The sequence below is a fragment of the Falco naumanni genome, chromosome W, assembly GCF_017639655.2.
Source record: "Falco naumanni isolate bFalNau1 chromosome W, bFalNau1.pat, whole genome shotgun sequence".
In the NCBI taxonomy this organism is placed as follows: domain Eukaryota; kingdom Metazoa; phylum Chordata; class Aves; order Falconiformes; family Falconidae; genus Falco; species Falco naumanni.
The window spans coordinates 9,703,803-9,724,600 of NC_054079.1; the positions used below are offsets into that span (position 1 = coordinate 9,703,803).

Here is a 20,798-nt window from a genome sequence, read left to right on the forward strand (position 1 = left end):
CAGCATGAAAAGACACACAAAGAGATAAGCATTGGTTTTGTTATTGGACCTTGAAGATAAGGATACGAGGCTTTCCCAAGAAACGATAGCAAGGAATCAAAGAAGTAGATTTATGGTTAAAATGACAAAGAAAGTAAACATTCATAGAATCATAGAATATCTCAAGTTGGAAGGGACCCATAAGGAGATTTAAACCAGAGAAAAGTCAGAGAAAAAGAATACACAACTCAGGACAAAATTAAGAGGTGGATTTTAGCAGGGCAAGCAACTGTCCTGTGTTATAGCTTTAATGGGTCAAATGCAAAAAGTAGTTTTATAGCCGCTATTACATCAGTTTTATGACATTAGTTGACTTCAAATCATTGCCTTTTAGAACTAGGCAGTGTTTTGCCGAATTCTTTTTTATACTGCTTAGAATGTTGTTCTTTCACTTTGATTCTGTGTATTTAGGCAAAAGTCCACATCTGCAAAAAAGCAATTTTCAAAATATAGAGTAAGGTTAGCACCTGAGACAATCCCTAGACAAGACTGACAGCTCTGGCAGTTGCAGGGCTCTTCAAAAAATACCAGTAACAATAATGAACTGCTTCCCTTTCTGCATAGTATATATACATCAATGCTGACCTGGAAAAACCACTTCTTTGGATGAATAGATCTCCATGCTTACTCAGTTCTTGCCTTCCCTGTTGAGACTGCAAACAATATTGCCAATTAGTGCCAACCCTGAAAGCAAATTGTAATATGAATAGGCCTTTCAATTTTTAATTCCAGACTTTTGCATTGGTGATGTATAAATGTTTCATTAGTGCACACTCTTTTCTATGAGAGGTGGTTCATTCACTTGTATTTCTGCCTTACCTCTGGGAAAAAAGCTGTCTACCTGAAGTAATAGCAGAAAATGGGCAAACAGGAACTTGCACTTTTGAGTGCTCTTCCCAGTTCTAGCAGTAAACTCTGAAATCAGAGTCCTTTTCTTGAGAATCTAGATTTGTTGAAAAACCCATCTTATGGTGCCATGAAGACCACCTTAAATTTTTACTTTATGTGCTTTATCTCTACACACTTGCTCTCAAACAATATTCAAGAACAGGAATTCAAAAGCTTTTATTTGGTGGGGTACAATCCATTGGTGTTAGTGGCAGGAATACCCACTGATGTCAATTGCAGTGGTAGGTTGGAAGCAGGTAGCAACTCTCATTTCTGGGCGGGGCAGGCACCACCAAACAAACATACAGCATGACTTAGATGTCCTTTCTTCTCATCTTTGAGGGTCATCTTAGACCTTAGGATAGGATGAATTTCCTACTTCAGCATAAGCAGAACCCACTTCATTCCTTCCCAAGAGAATCAATTCTGAGACTCTCTCCATTAAAGAGCTTTTTTGACAATGAATGTGAAGCACAATTTACTTTCAATAGCACTTGCAGAGCATGAAGCAAGGACATTTGAACATGCTGATTAGCTTCAGATCATCTCAAAAGGCATTAACAGGCTGGTCATGTTACATTGTAAATCCTTAGGTATATGCATGAACAGAAATATCCCATTCAAGTCAGTCGAACACACAATAAACCTGAGAAAAATATAACATATTAACTGAATATGTTACCAGATGTAAGGTGTCTCTGCCAAGGGAGGAAAAATAGTGTAGGCCTCCATCTGCTGCAAGTGCATGTCCAAGTAGCGCCACCATCTTGTCAGCTAGAGATGATTTGATCAGGACTAAACAGTGTAATTGCTAAAGACACTTTCCCTGATTACTGGCACCTGAGGAGCTGCAGGAGCACTGCATGAATCACTGTCAGGAGACCTGCAGAAAGTTACGCTTAGAAGAAACCTCTTTACCTTCAGGGTAAAACCCAAGAATTCTGCCCAACGCTCTTCAGGCCTTTATATATCACTGAGCATCAGGAGGTTGTATGGGAATAGAGGGAAGCATACTCCACTGAACCCCATTTTCAGGTCTCCCTCAAGGCACTGCCATGGGGTCATACCATCAGAAACCCCTGCTCTCAGTTTTAGGCAGATTCAGGAAGGCTGTCAGGCTGTGTGCCAGCAGGGACCAGTAAAAGTTATACTGTCTTAGTTTGACTTCAGCCACAGAAATATACTGCCAGCACATTGTGCAGTTTTTGCACAAGTCCTGCTGACATGTGCTAGGTTTATTGATGGATAACCCTCGAGCAAGGAGCCTTCCACGAATTCTCCTTCACCTTCACAGCATCTGTGTAGCAGGGGCATATAGTGATATGCTGGCAGCAGGGAAGAGCAGTGTGAGCTTGGCACAGGCCTGTTACCAACTGGCATATGAAGAGAAGGTTACTCAGTCTGAGATCCCTGTTCCCAAATTCACATTCTGTTTTAGGAAGTCTGGTTTTTATAAAAAGTCAGTCAATGTTATGACTCTCATAAAATTATTGAAAAACTGTTGCCTCTCACAATACATTTTAACAAAGGTTATCACTGTTCTTTCATAGTGTTGTATCTGGGGAAGTAGGAAGGATATGATAATTTCTCATTTTACCATGCAGTATCCTAGTGCCCAGTCATGAGTTTTTACAAAGAACAGATGGACAGGAAGAGACGGTCCAGACTCAGGATGGAAATTAGAGATAACCAAAGCTCCAGCTGCAGATAGAGTGGGGAGAAGAGAGTAGCTCTTGAGACCCTTCCTGTGCTGTGGTTATGTAGCCAACCTCATGGTCTAGCTGAGAGGCATAGTCAGCTATGGACTGCTAAATATAATGTAGACCTGCATGGATACATCCTGTAGTGTATTCTGGTCACTATTTTTAGCATTCCCAAACCATGTTTTAACCTTTAGCTTGATAAAGTAAACCAAATTTACACCTGTAACCTGAGAAATGCTTGATTTTCCAGGCTCCATGGGGTAGTGGACTTCCCTGGGCAGGTTTAGATGTCCTCAGTTGGCTATACAGCATCCCTTCCTTAAATGTCAAGGCCCTAGTTGACAGTGTTAGTATCGGCTGTGAAGTTTATGGAGAGAAATCCTCCTCAGCAAATGTTAGTCAGAGCCTCTTTGAAAAACAACATGAAAATGGGGAACAAATATGAGATCCAGTGATTGCCCTGAATTGTCAGACTGTCCAAAGCTCCATGGCAACAACTGAGGCAGAAACAGGTTTGAGTCAGCCCACGAGATTTCCATAAGCTCTGCCTGCCCTCATCCCAGGCCTCACAATTCCAAAATAGAGCAGGCACAGTGTTTGGGGAAAAGTTGTGATTTTCTCTGAGAAATCAACTATTGTATGGGAGCCCTAAAAATGGTGCCACAGTACATACACACTATGGTTTTGTTTGTTCAGACATTCTTGCTGACAGCAATAGTAAAAGCTAAGTACTCGTACATATAAATAGGATGAATATTCTGAGTTTCAGTCTGTTCTGCTCTCTCTCCCATTAATAACTAGGGTAATCTCTCAAAATGTAATGACTGCAAAGCTAGGAAGACATTACATGCTTAAGTTGCATTCATTTTTTTAGTGTATATAGCTTATGTGTAAAGAAAAATTTCCAAAAGGTATTTTTACTTGCTCGGTCTACCAGAATTAGAAAACAGGTAGGGTTTTCTGGTTTGGCTTTTTTTTTTTTTTCTCCTCTTCTTCTCTTTTTTCTCCAAAGTATTGCTTTACTTTTTTTTTTTTTTTTTTTTTTTTGCCATAAGTTCTTAACAGCAAAACATCCTTTGTGGCCTACTTTCCATTTTCAAAGTAAAACAATGACATAGGGATTTAGTTTTCTTTATTCTATCATTCTTATATTTAGTTGACTATATCTGCCTGTTATGGTTTAACCCCAGCCAGCAACTAAGCATCACACAGCTGTTTGCTCACTCCCCCCAAGATGGGACGGGGGAGAGAATCAGAAGAAACTGAGAAAACTCATGGGTTGAGACAAAGACAGTTTAATAGGTAAAGCAAAAACTGTGCATGCAAGCAAAGCAAAACAAGGAATTCATTCACTACTTCCCATGGGCAGGCAGGTGTTCATCCATCTCCAGGAAAGCAAGGCTCTATCACATACAACAATTACTTGAAAAGACAAACACCACCAGGCATAGCAGTAGCCATAGCCGTCCCTTCTTCTTCCCCCCAGCTTTATATGCTGAGCATGTCATATGGTATGGAATATCCATTTGGCTAATTTGTGTCAGCTGTCCTGGCTCTGCTCCCCTCCCAGCTTCTTGTGCACCTGCTCACTGGCAGAGCACGGGAAACTTGAAATGTCCTTGACTTAGAGTAAGCACGACTTAGCAATAACATCAGTGTGTTACCAACATTATTCTCATACCAAATCCAAAAACCAGCATCATACCAACTACTAGGAAGAAAATTAACTCTGTCCTAGCTGAAACCAGGACATTGAGTTAGCATTGCTCTCCTGTCCCTTTCAACATCCTCTCAGACAGGGGGTACTCAAGCAGAGTAGAGGAGGAGGATAACCTCCCTCAACCTGCTGGCCACTCTCCTCCTAATGCACCCCAGTCTCCCATTGGCCTTCTTGGCCACAAGGGCACACTGCTGGCTCATGGGCAACTTGCTGTCCACCAGAACTCCCAGGGCCTTCTCCACAGTGCTGCCTTCTAGCAGGTCAATCCCTAGCCTGTCCTGGTGCATGGGGTTGTTCCTCCCTAGGCGAAGGGTCTTACACTTGCCTTTGTTGAACTTCATTAGGTTCCTCTCTTCCCAGCTCTCTAGCCTGTCCAGGTCTCGCTGAATGGCAGTGCAGCCTTCTGGTGTATCAGCCACTCCTGGTTTTGTATCATCAGCAAACTTGTCCCTTCATCCAGGTCATTGATGAACAAGTTGAATGAGACTGGACCCAGTACCGACCTCTGGGGAACACTGCTAGCTACAGGCCTCCAGCTAGAATCATAATACGGGAGTGTTTTGTAAATGAATTAATTTCTGATTGCAACGGTTCTGTGAGTGAAATAGATTTTATCTTTATTCAGTGGGAACAGGAGTTTCAACTGCTAGAGTCACACTGATTTGGTGAACTTTGATGAAGATGCAACAGGCCAATTTTTCAAAGTGATTAGTAAAGCTTATTTAAAGTTTTCCAGTGGAGTTTTCCAATTCAATTTCTTTTTGACAGTATTGACTGAAATTAAACTTTGTCTTTTTGAAAAAAGAAAAAAGACAAAAGGACAAAAAGACAAAAAGACAGACTATCCTGACATTTCTCCAGGATATTCTGATTAAATTTTTAATTTTGCAATTATTTTGTTTCAATGTATCTTTTTAAAGTTTTATTTGAATTGTTTTGAAATACCTTAATTGTAGTAAAGCATAGTAATAAAGCAGAGTATAGGTTTTTATAGTTTAAGTAACACAAAGCAGTAAAGGATTGGAAAGCAAAACATATTTGCATTTTAATTGTTCTTTTCCTTCTGTACAATTGCAGTTCTTGCCGAGCTCTAAGAGTTTTGCTTAGACAGCTTCAGTGTCTGCTCACTTTCTCTCTAGCACTCTGTTTTGCAGTCCCCTTATTCAGTACATGTTTTCCAGCTTCTGTTACAACTCCAAGAGGAGGCACCTACGTGATTGTCTCATTCCCCACCAAAATCCAATTAATTCATGGATTATCATCTTGCAGTGCATTGAATGGGGCTGAGTTTTTTTGAAAAGACTGAATGTTGAACACATTCTTAAAGATCACAGTAAGCACACACACAGACAGAGGCAAGCTAAGGTTACCAGGGAAGCCTCAACTTGGATACTTCCTAAATTTGGGGTGCTTAACTATGCAGCTATACTGCTTTTCCATACAGGTTGCATTGCAGAAAACCAACCCAACCTGCACCCACCATGAGAACTTTGCTTTCTCCCTTTTCAACCTCCATCTCAATGGCTTCTTGTTGAGCTAGTTTGCCAATCGTCAGGCTTCACAATACAGTCTTCACTCACTTGAATTAATATAGCAACTAAAACCAGTAGGGTACTGGGTGTGGGTGGCACAGGGTTGGTAGCAGAGGGCTGCAGGGGCAGCCTCTGTGAAAGGAGGTCAGGGCTGTCTCATACCAGCAAATTCCAGCCATCTCCACAGTGGACCCACCACAAGACACAGCTGAGCCCATCAGCCATTTATTTAGGAAAGGGTAGAAAATGGCATACAGGCAGAGGAGAAGGGAAAATAAAGAATGAGAAACAGCAGAGGGAACAGAGAAGTAAGAGGAGGAAAGGTGTTTTCCCCAAGTGTTTTAATGTTTGCTTCTTTCCTTTTATTTGTTTCCCAATACCCAAATTAGTAATTAACAATTTATATTAATTGGCAATAAATTAGGTTAAATTACCCAAAGTTGGGTCTATTTTGCCCATGACAGCAATTGGCAAGCCATCTCCCTACCTGTATCTTGACCCACAAGCTTTCTCGCTCCTGTTCTTGGGAGGGAGCAGAGGGACAGGCTGGCTGCTAGTCAGCCAGCCAGCACCAATCCACCACAAGCATGTTACCTTTGATATGAATGAACCAGTAGCAGGGAAGAGATGCACTCAAGCAAAGGATTCACCACAACTGTTTGGTCTCAACCTAATTGTAAGGTTTCACACCAGTTGTTTGACAGATAGATGTATTAACAGAGTGTGAGATTTTGGAATTGCTTGCAGGTGCTAGTGCAGGTTATGCCCAAGGGAGTCTTGACTCCCCTGTCCCTGTCTCCTATGGCCTGTAGCATTTTTGGGCTTGTACTTCTCTTTCTTCTTGCCTGATATCCTGCTCTTCCTTCTTTCCAACAGTTTCTGCACATATTCATTGCACCTGCCACACTTCTTTCCATGTTCTTGCTCTGACCCACTTTCTGCTCTTCTCCTTCCTGTCTCTGGTGTCTGATCTCTGTTCTTCCTGTGCTCCTGCTCCTTTCACTTCCCTCCAGTTTGGATCTTCATGCCCTTTGCTACATGGATTCAGTAGCAAAGGCAATGAAAGCACAGGAAAGACAACCCACAACAATTTTCAGCATTTTAAAAAGCAGTGTCAGTAAAAGCCTCTCTCATATATGGGTGAATAGCAGGCTGATTTCAGACAAACTGATCCAACAAATTTGAGTTCTGGTTCTAAAGCATAAAAGCACAGGAGCTTTGTATTGAATGGCTGTGGGAATTTTATAGTGATTAAACAGTGTATTTCCTCTGATGTTATTCTTGGAAATGGCTGGATTGTGTTGGTTGAAAATTCCACAAATAAATAAATAAATAGAAATAGCCACAACAATAACAACAGAAAAAACATGTAGATGATCATAACTTCAGCTAAATTCTTGTCATAGAAAACTTCAACTTGAATTGGTGAAATCGTGCATAAATCTAAGCAGCCCAAGACAGATTCTTATGATACTGAAAATGTCCACTACTACATTTCAATCTGATATAAAGAGTGGATCACTCTTTCAATACATGTCCTTAATTATTTTTTATGTATTTTGTTTAAAAAAAAAACAAAAACCAAACAAACAAACAAAAAAGCAAAGCTTAGGCTGAGACAGTAATTCATACAGGCAGCTTTTCTATTAATGTGTATGACTATATTTTTCAGTCTGAATATTTTTACCATATCTCCGAGGTCTGAGAAATCAGTGCATCCCCTATCATACTCATTAGTTATAACAGAGAAAAGCTATCATTGGAGAAGCATAATCTCTCTAAAATTAAAAAATGAAGACAAGTTTGCTTAAGCACTTCAACTTTATTACATTGTTGCCATAAACAGGCTAGAAAGATGAAATATATATGAAAATAATTTGGAGCACAAAAAATATTCAGAGTTTCTTTGAAAAGAGAGAAGACATTGAGAAGGTGCAAATTTGCTCTGCTGAATTATGGAATTAACTATAGAAAATTGCATTTATACATTAAAATCTTGTATTACTTCAGAATACTTTAAAAATTATTATTATTAATCTCATTTTGAAGCTCTTACTCATTTTTGCCTGAGAGAAAAACTTGTTTCATTAATACATTTGACAGTCTGGGTGGGTTTTCAGAATCTAGAATGATCTCCTTGGCTAGGAAGCCATCTGGCACTTGCCCTTAATCTTTTCCACAATTCATATTGGACAAATGAGCAACAATGTCTAATATTTTCACAGCTAGTTGCCTCAGATTAGCTCCCTACATAACATTAACCTGGTTTCAGACTTGTAAGTGGCCTTTAAAGATTCTTTGTAGGTGTTTAGGAATCTGACTATAAGTATTTAATTTTTAAAGTGTTGATCACTACTTCCAATTTGAAACATAAATATGAAATGTTTGTATTTTAAGCATGCAGTATTTGGATAAGTTGAGAGTTTCCTACATCCGTATTAAGTGGATTTTTTCCTTTTAAACTGGCAGTTACTAGTATAAATAGTACTGAAATTTTGGCAGTAAGTGAATCTAAGAATATGGATTTGTCAACTTCAGCTCCCAAACCACTACTTTAAAATACTTATTTTTAAACCTGTCTTAGTATGAAACTGCTAAGTGAGCAAATAGAACATAGAATAAAAATTGAAAAATGTGTGCTTTAGGTAATTTTGTCAGCAAAGTATACCAATGGTCACAGAATAGTACTAAATTTTGATCTAGAATCCACTGAGTTAGTATTTATCCATATCTTAAGTCATGCATAAAGCCTGGGCAAATATACACAAGATCTGGAGACCAAGCTTCCAGTGGAGATAAGGTAAATGGAGAATTCAGTCATCTTTAGAAAACCTTCCCCTCACAGAAGTGTTTATATCATAGTGAGAATGATGGTTACAATAATGAATTTCCTCCCTGCTCAGTATCCCCATAGAAATATATAACTCAGCTTTGATATATGGTAGGACACTGTGCTGATTTGGGCTGGGATAGAGTTAATTTTCTTCATAGTAGCTAGTATGGGGCTACGTTTTGGATTTGTGCTGAAAACAGTGTTGATAATACAAAGATGTTTTACTTACTGCTGAGCAGTGCTTACAGAGTCAAGGCCTTTTCTGCTTCTCACACCACTCCACCAGCAAGTAGGCTGGGGGTGCACAAGAGGTTGGGAGGGGACACAGCTGGGACAACTGACCCCAACTGACCAAATGGATATTCCATACCATATGACATCATGCTCAGCATATAAAGCTGGAGGAAGAAGGAGGAAAGGGGAGATGTTCGGAGTGATGGCATTTGTCTTCCCAAGTAACTGTTACGTGTGATGTAGCCTTGCTTTCCTGGAGATGGATGAACACCTGCCTGCCCATGGGAAGTGGTGAATGAATTCCTTGCTTTGCTTTGCTTGCATGCACAGCTTTTGCTTTACCTATTAAACTGTTTGTCTCAACCCACGAGTTTTCTCAGTTTCTTCTGATTCTCTCCCCCATCCCATCTTGAGGGGAGTGAGCAAAAAGCTGTGTGGTGCTTAGTTGCTGGCTGGGGTTAAACCACAACAGTCCTTTTTGGCACCCAACGTGGGGCTTGAAGGGTTCAAGATAATGACAGATTTGACTGGAATGTACTAGTTTGAATTTATAGCTGTTATTGCTGTTTAGTTATTAAATGACAGGCTCCTGTGGCTTGCTTGCCTTACTGTAAATTAGAATTTGGTGCTCATTAGTGGCTGCTTCTTGCTTTCGGTGCTTGCTGCACCACTGTGCTGCTGCTCATCATCTCACTGTGCTGGGCCCAGGAACGTTCTGATAACAGCAGTGGTGATGTGCCTGGGCTGGCAGATGGCCAGGGCATGGCTGCTTGCTGCGATAGAGAGACGGGACGCAGCTTGATGCAAGCAAATGTTGATTTATTGTACAGAAGCACGAGTTTATATACACTTTCAGAAGCTGCGCGCTTTAAACAGATTGGTTCTTTAAGCTAAGCATTGCACACTAGGCAATCCCCGATTGGTGGTTAACTACCATCAATTAACAGCAAGGTGTTACCTTTCCTTGGCGCCATCCTTGGCGCCGTCTGTCCCCCACTCCCCTATGCTCTCTCAGCATGCCTCGTCATGTTAATTGTTGTGTGTCTATTCACACTCCTTGTCCTCCTAGGGTTCGTGACCTACAAGCTCGAGCACATTCCCCTCAGCTAACTGATTGCCACGCATGGTCCTAATTTCCAGCCCACTCCTGCAGCTGCTGTTTCTGTGCTGCTGTACTGGACAGGATGGAACTCCAGTGTGAACTCAAGTCAAAGGGTCTGTGACCTGTGGATGAGTCCACATGGGAGCAGGACACCCCAAAGCGTCTGTGGCCATGGACAAATCCCTGCTAGAACAGGTACATCTCAGAGCATCTGTGGCTGTGTTTATGTCTGTGCCACAGCAGGTATTCCTCTGAAGGAATTGTGGTACAAGGACAAGTCCATGTTGGAGAAGGTACACCTCAAAGCATCTGTGGCTGTGGATAAGTCCATGCTGCAGCAGGTACAGCCTGAAGCATCAGTGGTTGTGCATGAGGTCATGCTGGAGCACCTCAAAGCATGTGGCTGTGGATAAGCCCACAACAGAGAAGGTACAGCCCTGGAGGGATTGCATCCAGGGGAAAGGTCACACTGGAGCAGGTGTCTCTCTGAAGACATTGTGGTCCATGGATAAGGCCACACTGGAATAGGTGCACCTCAAAGCATGCCGCAGCAGGTATAGCCCTGGAGAGAATGTGGCTCATAGCTGAGGCTCCACTTGGAGCAGGTACACCCCTAAGGGACTGCAGTCTGTGGATAAGTCCAAGCCGGAGCAGGGGCAAGGAGAGGAGTTCATTGCAATGTTAAACCCTACAGGCTGGCCCAAAGGGACCAGGGGTGGAGATTATAATGGATATGCCTTTAAATTGTTGTAACCCATGATTTGAGTTTCATGTTATCGGAATGACTATAGCAGCAACCACCTGAACCATTGGAGGACAAGCCTTACAAGAAGCAGTGCAAGTGCAGCAGTGACCCAACCTGAGCTGGCTCTGGTGCCTGATAACTTCATGCAACACACCACTTCTCCTGCCCTGAGTGATCACCATAACAGATGGAACCCAAAGTCATGGACTAAATTAACTCAATGGACATTTTGTGGACATTTTATAGATATTTTTACAGGGGTGGTGCATAGACTAGGGGAGTGATGCCTGTGTATTATATCAAAGTATAGGAAGGATGATGGTGGTTAATGAGGTTGTATTGGATAGTGTGGGACCCGAGCATGACGTAAATGGTATGGAATAAGGGGTGGATACTGTCCTGGTTTCATCTGGGATGGAGTTAAATTTCTTCTCAGTAGCTGGTACAATGCTGTGTTTTGGATTTCGTATGAGAATCATGTTGATAGCAATAACTAAAACATAAGTGCGTTAAGTCGTGCTTACTCTAAGTCAAGGACTTTTCAAGTTTCCCGTGCTCTGCCAGTGAGCAGGTGCACAAGAAGCTGGGAGGGGAGCAGAGCCAGGACAGCTGACCCAAACTAGCCAAATGGATATTCCATACCATATGACATCATGCTGAGTATATAAACTGGGGGGGGGGAAGAAAGGAAGGAAGGGGGGGACACATTTGGAGTTATGGCATTTGTCTTCCCAAATAACCATTATGCGTGATGGAGCCCTGCTTTCCTGGAGATGGCTGAACACCTGCCTGCCCATGGGAAGTAGTGAATTAATTCCTTGTTTTGCTTTGCTTGCACATGCAGCTTTTGCTTTGCCTATTAAATTGTCTTTATCTCAACCCACGAGTTTTCTCAATTTTACTCTTCCAATCCTCTTCCCCATCCCACTGTGAGGGGAATGAGTTAGCGGCTGTGTGGTGCTTAGTTGCTGGCTGGGGTTAAACCATGACACTCAAAAAAAGAGTAAAAAAAGAAACTATACAAACATCTCAGTTTTTAGAAACAAGCTGTTATAATATTTGCTTGTCCCTAATCTTCAAACCACTGATCAAAGTTTTAGAACAAAAGCTTTTGACAGTAGCGTAGAGATGTTACCTAACCACATCTCATTAATATTCTGCTACCCAATGGTAACGAAAAAATAAAAAATATTCTCCCCAAAAACTATCACCATGTCTGCCAGAGGCCATACAAAACAGTCAGAGGGTCTGGTCCCCAAGATGCAGGATCACCACCCCTGCTTTAAAGCTTTAGTCATGGCATCCCCTTCTCCCAGTGAACATCAAGAGCATTTCAAAGGAAGTCACTTGTCTACCAGAACAAAATCATGGTGCAAACCATGGAACCTAAGCACATACCTGAACTGAATCCAAAGGAGGGTCCATCAAACAAAACAAATAGAAATACTTAAAAATAGTACCTCACATAGGGCTACAAATCAACCTGTAGCTTCTGATAGCAGCAGGTAGGAAAACAGAGGTAACAGCAGGGAGTTGGGAGGAATCTTCTGGAGGTACCATGAAAAGTCACCTATCTATGAAAATTACAGAAAAACAGCATGCTGCTGAATTTCAGGAAGATTTTTATGCAGATGGAGATTTACACCTGCTGTCACTATGCATTAGACCACTGTGGTGGATTGATTTGGCTTGATGCCAGGTGCCCACCAAGCCACTCTAACACTACCCTCCTCAGCTGGACAAGGGAGAGAAAATATAATGAAAAGATCGAGGGTCAAGATAAGGGCAAGGAGATCACTTAGCAATTACCATCACAGGCAAAACAGACTTGACTTGGGGAAATTACTTTAATTTATTATCATTCAAATCACAGTAGGGTAATGAGAAATAAACCCAAATCTTAAAACACCTTCCCCCCACCCCTCTCTTCTTCCCAGGCTTACCTTTACTCATGAATTCTCTACCTCCTCCTCCCAAGCGGCACGAAGGACAGGGAATGCAAGTTGTGGCCAGTTCATCACATGTTTCTGCAGCAACTTCCTCCTCAGAGGGAGGACTTCTCACACTCTTCCCCTGCTCCAGCACAGGGTCTCTCCCACAGGACACAGTTCTCCACAACCTTCTCCAATGTGAGTCCTTCCCACATGTTACATTTCTTCATGAACTGCTCCAGCATGGATCCCCCATGGGGTCATAAGTCCTGCCAGGAGTATGCTCCAGCATGGGTTTCCCACAGGGTCACAGCCTCCTTTGGGCATCTACCTGCTCTGGTGTGGGGTCCTCCATGGGCTGCAGGTGGATATCTGCTCCACCATGGACCTTCATGGGCTGCAGGGGGACAGCCTGCCTCACTATGGTCTTCACCACAGGCTGCAAGGGAATCTCTGTTCCGGTGCCTGGAGCACCTTCTCTCCCTCCTTCTTCACTGACCCTGGTGTCTGCAGAGTTGTTGCTCTGACATATTCTCACTCCTCTCTTCTGCTGCAGTTTTGTTGCGCATATTTTTTTCCTCCTTCTTAAATATGTTATGACAGAGGTGCTACCACTGTCACTGATTAGCTCAGCCTTGGCCAGAGGCGGGGCCATCTTGGAGCCGGCTGGCACTGGATCCATTGGACACAGGGGAAGCTTCTAGCATCTTCTCACAGAAGCCACCCTTGTATCCCCCCCACTACCAAAACCTTGTCACACAAACCCAACACATTCCACCCCTCACCTCTGTGAACTACATATTTAAGAATTATCCTTAAAATCCACATTCATTACATGAACTTCACAGACTTCATTCACATCAACAAAAAGAATTCCCCAAATCAAAATCAAAATAACATCATCACAACACCAAATGAAAGTGGACAATTTACACACAACCCACCCCTCGTCCTTTCACCACAGTCAGAACATCAGAAATTCCCCACAATTATTCTGCTGTCTAGCAATGTTCAGTCCATGTTTTGCCCATTATCTCTCCCAATTACTATCCTTATCTTGAATTCCTTGTGCCCCATGTTGGGTGCCATAAAGGACTGTGGTGGTTTGACCTTGGCTGGATGGCAGGTGCCCACCAAGCCGCTCTAATCACTCCTCTCCTCAGCAGGATGGGGGGAGAAAATAAGATGGAAAAAAACCCTCATGGGTCAAGATAAAGGCAGTTTAGTAAAGCAATAGCAAAGGTTACACACACAGAAGTAAAGGAAAACAAAAGATGTTATTCTCTACTTTCCATTAGCAGGCAATGTTTGGCCACTTCCCAAGAAGCAGGGCTTCAGCATGGGTAGAAGTTGCTCTGGAAAACAAATATCATAAATAACGAATGCTTCCCCTTCCTCCTCCTTTCTTTTGGCTTTTATTGCTGAGCATGAGGTCATATGGTATGGAATATCCCTTTCGTCACTTTGGGTCAGCTGTCCTGGCTATGTCCCCTTCCAAGATCTTGCCCACACACAGCCTTTGGGGGTGAGGAGGGATGTTGCAGAGACAGCCTTGATGCTGTGGGAGCACTGCTCAGCAGTAGCCAAAACACTGGTGTGTTATCACCACCTTTCTAGCTACCAATACAAAGCACAGCACTGTGAGGGCTGCTATGGGGAATAACTCCGTCTCAGCCAGACCCAATACACCTATACAGCTGAATTATTTGCATGTCTCCTCAGACACTGAGATGAGAATACAATGAGCAGCCAGGTGAAGCATCCCTGAAGAGCCAGTAGTTAGAGAAGGTGAGGGTCAATACAATACCTGCTAGAACAGCAGTGAAGTCATCATTTTGAATTTATTCTCAGCTGAGGGACAACCCCATTTGCTCCTGTATATTGAGGGAGGAGAGAAAAAGGGAAGAAAGTAGGCATAGGTGGAAATGATAAAAAGGGCAGGGAAAGACAACTCATGGAAAGAGGGAAGATGCAGAAGAAACTGTGAAAGTGGGAAAGAAATCCCTACAAAAGCAATATATTCTGAAGCAATGTCAAGAACCATCATCTCAATTTGCTCTTCACTAGCTCAGAGTTATCTTTCTGCGTCCATCTCCTGAATGTATGGCTCATGCTGGGGCTGGAAGAGACCTCAGGAAAACCTCCAGTTCACCCCTCCATCTGAACAAAGATCAGCTACATCTGTATCTGTTTCATTCCTGGCAGATGTTCATCTAACCTGTCCTTAAATATGTCCCCAGAGACCACATATCATCCCCAGACAGCCTAATCCAAACCATTATAAACAGTTTCTAGTCTCTAACTTGGTGGTCTTAAATATTTTCCTTGAAAGACTGCTATACCTTTACATTTCTAATTGCAGGTGCAGGATGTAGTCAAATGAAACCCCACACCACAGCTTGCTTTTCTTAAATACTTTTCACAAATCATATTAAGGCAATTCACTTAGCAACTTTCGACATAAGTGAAGAATAAAACAAATTAATTTAACCTGTTTCCTCATAAGTAACATTTTCTAGACCTTCTAACATTTGAATCCCCTCTACTCCCACTCCAAATGTTTTATTGGACTAAGGCAATACTCCAGTGGGACACAGAAGTCTAGCTGAGACATTGTTGGCCCCAATGAAAGGAGGAGTATATCTTTGCACATCCCCACAAGTTGAAGTTTACATTATTCGCTGCAGGGTTTCTGTTCTTGGGTTTGTTTGTCAGAGGAGGAAAGGTAGGGCATGATGTTGTTGACTTGCACTCAGCTTGTGAGCCATAAAACCTACAAATAAGTATCTGCTACTTAAATAGTTGTTCCTCTCTTTTATTTGTGCAGCTGATTATTCCTGCCTAAATGCAGTTCCTTACATCTATCCCCAGTGAATAGCATTCTATTTATTTCAGACCATACCTTCAATTTCTCAAGATCACTTTAAATTCAAATTCTGTCCTCCAACATACTCACAGTCGCTTGCAGATTAGTATCATTAGCAAATCTAATAAGCATGTTCTCATTCCTTTCCTTTTTGGAGATCCCCTGAGATTACACTTTTATGATTGTGCTAAATTGTGAGGATAAGGTACATGCTTTTCTGTAACACTTTAAAACAGCAACAAATAAATGGAGTTTGAAGACATTTGTCCTCAAGAATTCAATACAGCTCTCTAGGAAAATGGGGTATGTCTACACTGCCTTTGACGGAAATCCCAAGGCCAGTGTCAAAGTGTTTTCTCCAGCTCCCTTATTGACCCTCCTTCACAGGCCCAAGCATGCCCAGCTACCCAACACTCTCTTCTCATACCAGGAAGATCTCATCAGGAAGGCATGTCCAGGGAGCTCGCCCACAGTTTCCCTTCAGACAATGTGCTAGCTGCCTTTACAACAGCTTTCTCAAAATGGGGAAGGTTCAGCCATTCTGACACAGCAGAGAGCTAAATCTCTAACAGTGCAAGACAGTTTAAAGACATTTGGCCTGCACCACAAAAAAGGCTGCAGTGACGTGCGGAAAGCAGACTCCACAATCTGTAAGATTGTAAAGCAGTTATGTTTATTCAGCGCTGGGCAGCACGGGGGAGTAGTCCCGCCAAAACCGTGTGCGCCTAACACGAAAACTTGCTCTGTTTTTATAAGACAACTCATTACATATTCATAATATGATGTAATACGCCTATACATATGCATTACCTATCCCCGCTTTGTATTAAAATTAGTTCTGCAAGTCATTTCCATATCTCTCTCCCGACTGAGTTTGCGCAGTGTCCCCTGGTGGTGGTCGTCAGGGGTCTTGAGGATGAAGGCAGGTGAGTCTTCCTCGTGACCCCCACATCTGGCGCAGGCTCAGTAACGTCCTGCTCTTTGTCCAAACCACAGAACCAGCTTTGGCTTGTTCTTGCAAGGTTGTAATCTTTCTTTGGACTTATATGGTCATGAAGCCCTTTACTCCCGTACACCTTATCACAGTACCCAAGCAAACCGTGTAAGATTTGGCAAACAGCTTAAATTTTACAACTTTTACCCTAAACAGCTAAACAGACTATTACAATTGTTAAACTCTACCCTATCTCTTACCCTCCCCCCCTCAGTCCCCCCTTTTCAAAGAAATTAGTAAATTCTTTTACTCAGACTCGCAGTATTGATTAGATTCTAATTTTTGTCGCAGTTGATTTCTCTTCCATTCGCTATAGGAATTTCCAGTTCCTTTAAAACACCAAAATCCACAACGGACAGCTATACTAATAATTAAAAATAGAAAGACAATTACAATGATCATTACAAATAATTGTTTTAACCATGTTAGATTGGGCAACCAGGATGTCAATTTCTCCCATAATTCAAAAAAACTCCAAGAAGTGTTGTCTTGTGTCACTTTATGTAGAATATTTACTTGTTTCCTTATTTCTTGGAGGACCTCGGTGATTCGCCCGCTCTGATCTGCATACATGCAACAATCTACATTGATCACAGTGCATACCCCTCCTTGAAAGGCTAATAGCAAATCTAAGGCTATACGATTCTGTGATACTATTTTCGATAAGTCAGTAACTTCCTCCTGGAGTGCCAGGAGGGCATCAACTGTTCTATTTTCCACTGTTTCTATTACAGCTGAGATGTTTATTATTGCCTTTTCCAACTCACTAACCCCTAAAAACGGAATGAACCATCGCGCAAAACTGTGGAAACTCGTTGGTCTGTTTATGAGGGGGTTATTTACAACGTTTCGTTTTTTTCTTATGGGGGGTCGCGTTAACCTGTCAATGATAGTAATATTGGGGACCAGACCTCCCAGAGTGCATGCTCCTCGCCATCTTATGGGCAAGACTTTATGAGCCGTTGTGCCACACAACCAATACCACCCTGTCCCTTGTGGGGTCGGGAGACCGGTATAGTTCAATTTCAAAAATCCCAAATCTCTACCTGTCATATTTAATGTACGACTTCTGTTACAATTTAGGTGTTCTCCCATAAACAGCCCTTTTCCCGAACTTGCCAGGCAGTTATCCCCTAATATGCTGGTCTCTTCAATAGTTATTTTTAGTCCCCGTCTCCACTTAACCTGAGGGTCTGTGCTCCAGATTGTATTTCCCCAAAAGGAGCCATCTTGGCGGTTCATTAGGGAAACTGGCAGTGGGATGCCTATTAACGGTATCTCATAACCAGCATGCCTTGGTATTTGGGTACAGATCCAACAATCTGTTTTATTTAAAATTTTGGTGATGTTTTGAATCGCCTGTACATACCAGTTCTCTCGCCAGGCTGCTGTGTCTATCACCTGTAAAATTATCAGAATCATGTTAAATTTAACCCACATCCTATCTTTTTAGCTTGAGCTTTAATGGCCCTTGAATTTCTGATGTCCAAAGCTTTTGTGGCGACTTCTTCACACGGGTATGATGAATCCAGGCATTCTGTTCTTTAATTTTGATTGCTGTGAAGGAGGTGAGGAGTACTTAGTATGGTCCTTCCCACTGTGGTTTCAAGGTTTTTTCTGCAAGAGACTTTACATATACATAATCTCCAGGTTGAATATCATGTACAGGCCCATCCAGACCCCTTCCTCGGGTCCCAATTACATGTTTTCCAATTTTATTGAGCTGCTTGCTCAATGCCACCATATAGGAGGTCATAATTTCGTCCCCAATTTGCATTGATGTCCCCTTTTGTATTCCATAGGGGCGTCCATACAGAATTTCAAAAGGGCTCAGTCCTTCTCTCGCCCTTGGTCTTGTTCGTATACGCAAAAGGGCTAAAGGGAGAGACTGAGGCCATGGCAAGTTTGCTTCTTGTCCCAATTTTACAATTTGCTGTTTGATTAAATGGTTCATTTTCTCCACTTGGCCACTCAACTGAGGGCGATATGGGGTGTGAAGTTGCCAATCTATACCTAAATGGTGGCTGGTTTGTTGCACTAATTTTGAAACAAAGTGTGGTCCTCTGTCAGAGGATATGGTTGCTGGAACCCCAAAGCGAGGTATTATTTCTTGTATTAATATTTTAGTTACCTCCCGAGCCTTGGCAGTTCTGGTTGGGAACGCTTCTGGCCAACCTGAAAAGGTATCGGTTAATACCAGCAAATATCGGTACCCCCCTTTTCTTGGAAGTTCTGTGAAATCAACCTGCCATTGTTGTCCAGGCCCATTACCCTTTCCAATCTGGCCCATTTCTAGTTTGGGAGTATTCTTTGGATTAGTTTGGAGGCAAAGTTCACACTGTTGAGTCACCTGTCTCACTGTGGTATATAAGTTTCTAGCTACAATATCTTTTATCAGATGCTTATACAGAGCCTCCATTCCCCAAAGTCTCTTCCTATGTTCTTCCCGTATTAAATGCCACAGTAAATATGAGGGAACAATTAACTTTCCCTGTGGGGTATAAGCCCATCCCTCTTCATTATATGACCCTGCTAAGTCTGAAATGAGTTTCTGATCTTCCTTAGTATATTTTGGTTTATCTTGTAGGGAAATATGCCTATCGGGAATTAAAGCCCCTGCCACTCTTATTTTCGTTTTGGCCACTTGTTTTGCCTCTCTATCCGCCAGTTCATTCCCTTTTTTCAAATCTGAGCTCACTTTCTGGTGTGCCTTAATATGCATAATTGCCACTTTCTCAGGGAGTTGAACAGCTTCTAGTTGCGGCGAATGAAGAGACGGGACGCAGCTTGATGCAAGCAAATGTCAATTTATTGTACAGAAGCACGAGTTTTTATACACTTTCAGAAGGTGCGCGTTTTAAACTAATTGGTTCTTGAAGCTAAGCCTTGCATACTAGGCAATCCCTGATTGGTGGTTAACTACCAGCAATTAACAACAAGGTGTTATCTTTCCTTGGCGCCATCAGTCTCCCACTCCCCTGTGCTCTGCAAACATGCCTCGTCATGTTAATTGTTGTGTCTATTCACACTCCTTGTCCTCCCTGGGTTCGTGACCTACAAGCTCGAGCACATTCCCCTCAGCTAACTGATTGCCACGCATGGTCCTAGTTTGCAGCCCGCTCCTGCATCTAGTAACTTCAGAATTTCTTCTGCATGATTGATATTTTTCCCTTGGGAGTTCAATAAACCTCTTTCTTTCCAAATTGCTCCATGTGCGTGTACAACTCCAAAAGCATATTTTGAGTCTGTGTAAATGTTTACAGTTTTGCCCTGAGCCAACTCCAGAGCTCGAGTTAGGGCAATTATTTCTGCCTTTTGTGCAGAGGTGTTCATGGGCAAAGGTCCTGACTCTATTACCTCTTGACTGGTGGTGATGGCGTATCCAGCGTGTCGATTGCCATTCAGGACATAGCTGCTCCCGTCTGTGAACCAGTTTTCTCCGTTTTCTATGGGGCTATCCTTTAAGTCTGGGCGACTTGCGTATGTCGCTTCAATAGTTTCTAGGCAGTCATAATGCACTGGCTCTCCTGTGTTTCCGCTGAGAAAAGAAGCTGGGTTGACAATGTTAGTAACCACAATTTCCACATCATCCTGTTCCACTATTACAGCTTGATATCACAGGAATCTTTGTGGAGATAGCCAGTGTCCACCCTTTGCTTCCAATACTGCCGACACTGCATGGGACACAAAAACAGTCATTTTCTGGCCCAGGGTGAATTTTCGGGCTTCCTGTATATTTAGTATCACAGTCGCAACTGCCCTTAGGCATCCAGGCCAGCCCTTTGCAGTTGCGTCTAACTGTTTAGAGAGGTAGCCAACTGCCTGACGATACAGACCTAGCTCCTGTGCCAATATTCCTAGGGCAATGCCCTGTTTCTCGTGAGAGAAAAGGAGGAACGGCTTACCCACATCCGGGAGTCCTAAGGCCGGGGCTGACATCAGAGCCTTCTTTAGTTGTTCAAAAGCTTGTTCGACCTCTTTATTCCATTCGAGGTGTTTCTGCTCAGTCGCTGTCAGCGCATATAATGGTTTAACAAGCAGTCCATAACTGTAGATCCACAATCGACACCACCCTGTCATTCCCAGAAAGGTTCGCAATTCCTTTACCGTCTGGGGTTTTTTAGTTTGGCATATCACCTCTTTGCGGGCCTGCCCCAAAGTTCTCTGTCCCGCACTGATTTCATAGCCCAAATAATTCACTTTATGTTGCA

The 20,798-nt window shown here is 42.5% G+C and overlaps 1 long non-coding RNA gene across 1 annotated transcript; it reads right to left on the reverse strand.

Annotated features, from left to right (window-relative positions):
• Positions 1-17,882: 17,882 nt before the first annotated feature.
• LOC121080355 lies at positions 17,883-18,760 on the reverse strand. Its single transcript, XR_005825334.1, has 2 exons — positions 18,719-18,760; positions 17,883-18,144 (listed from the first exon to the last, which is right to left on the reverse strand). It is a non-coding gene; the product is annotated as an uncharacterized LOC121080355 (long non-coding RNA).
• Between the last annotated feature and the right edge of the window lie 2,038 nt (positions 18,761-20,798).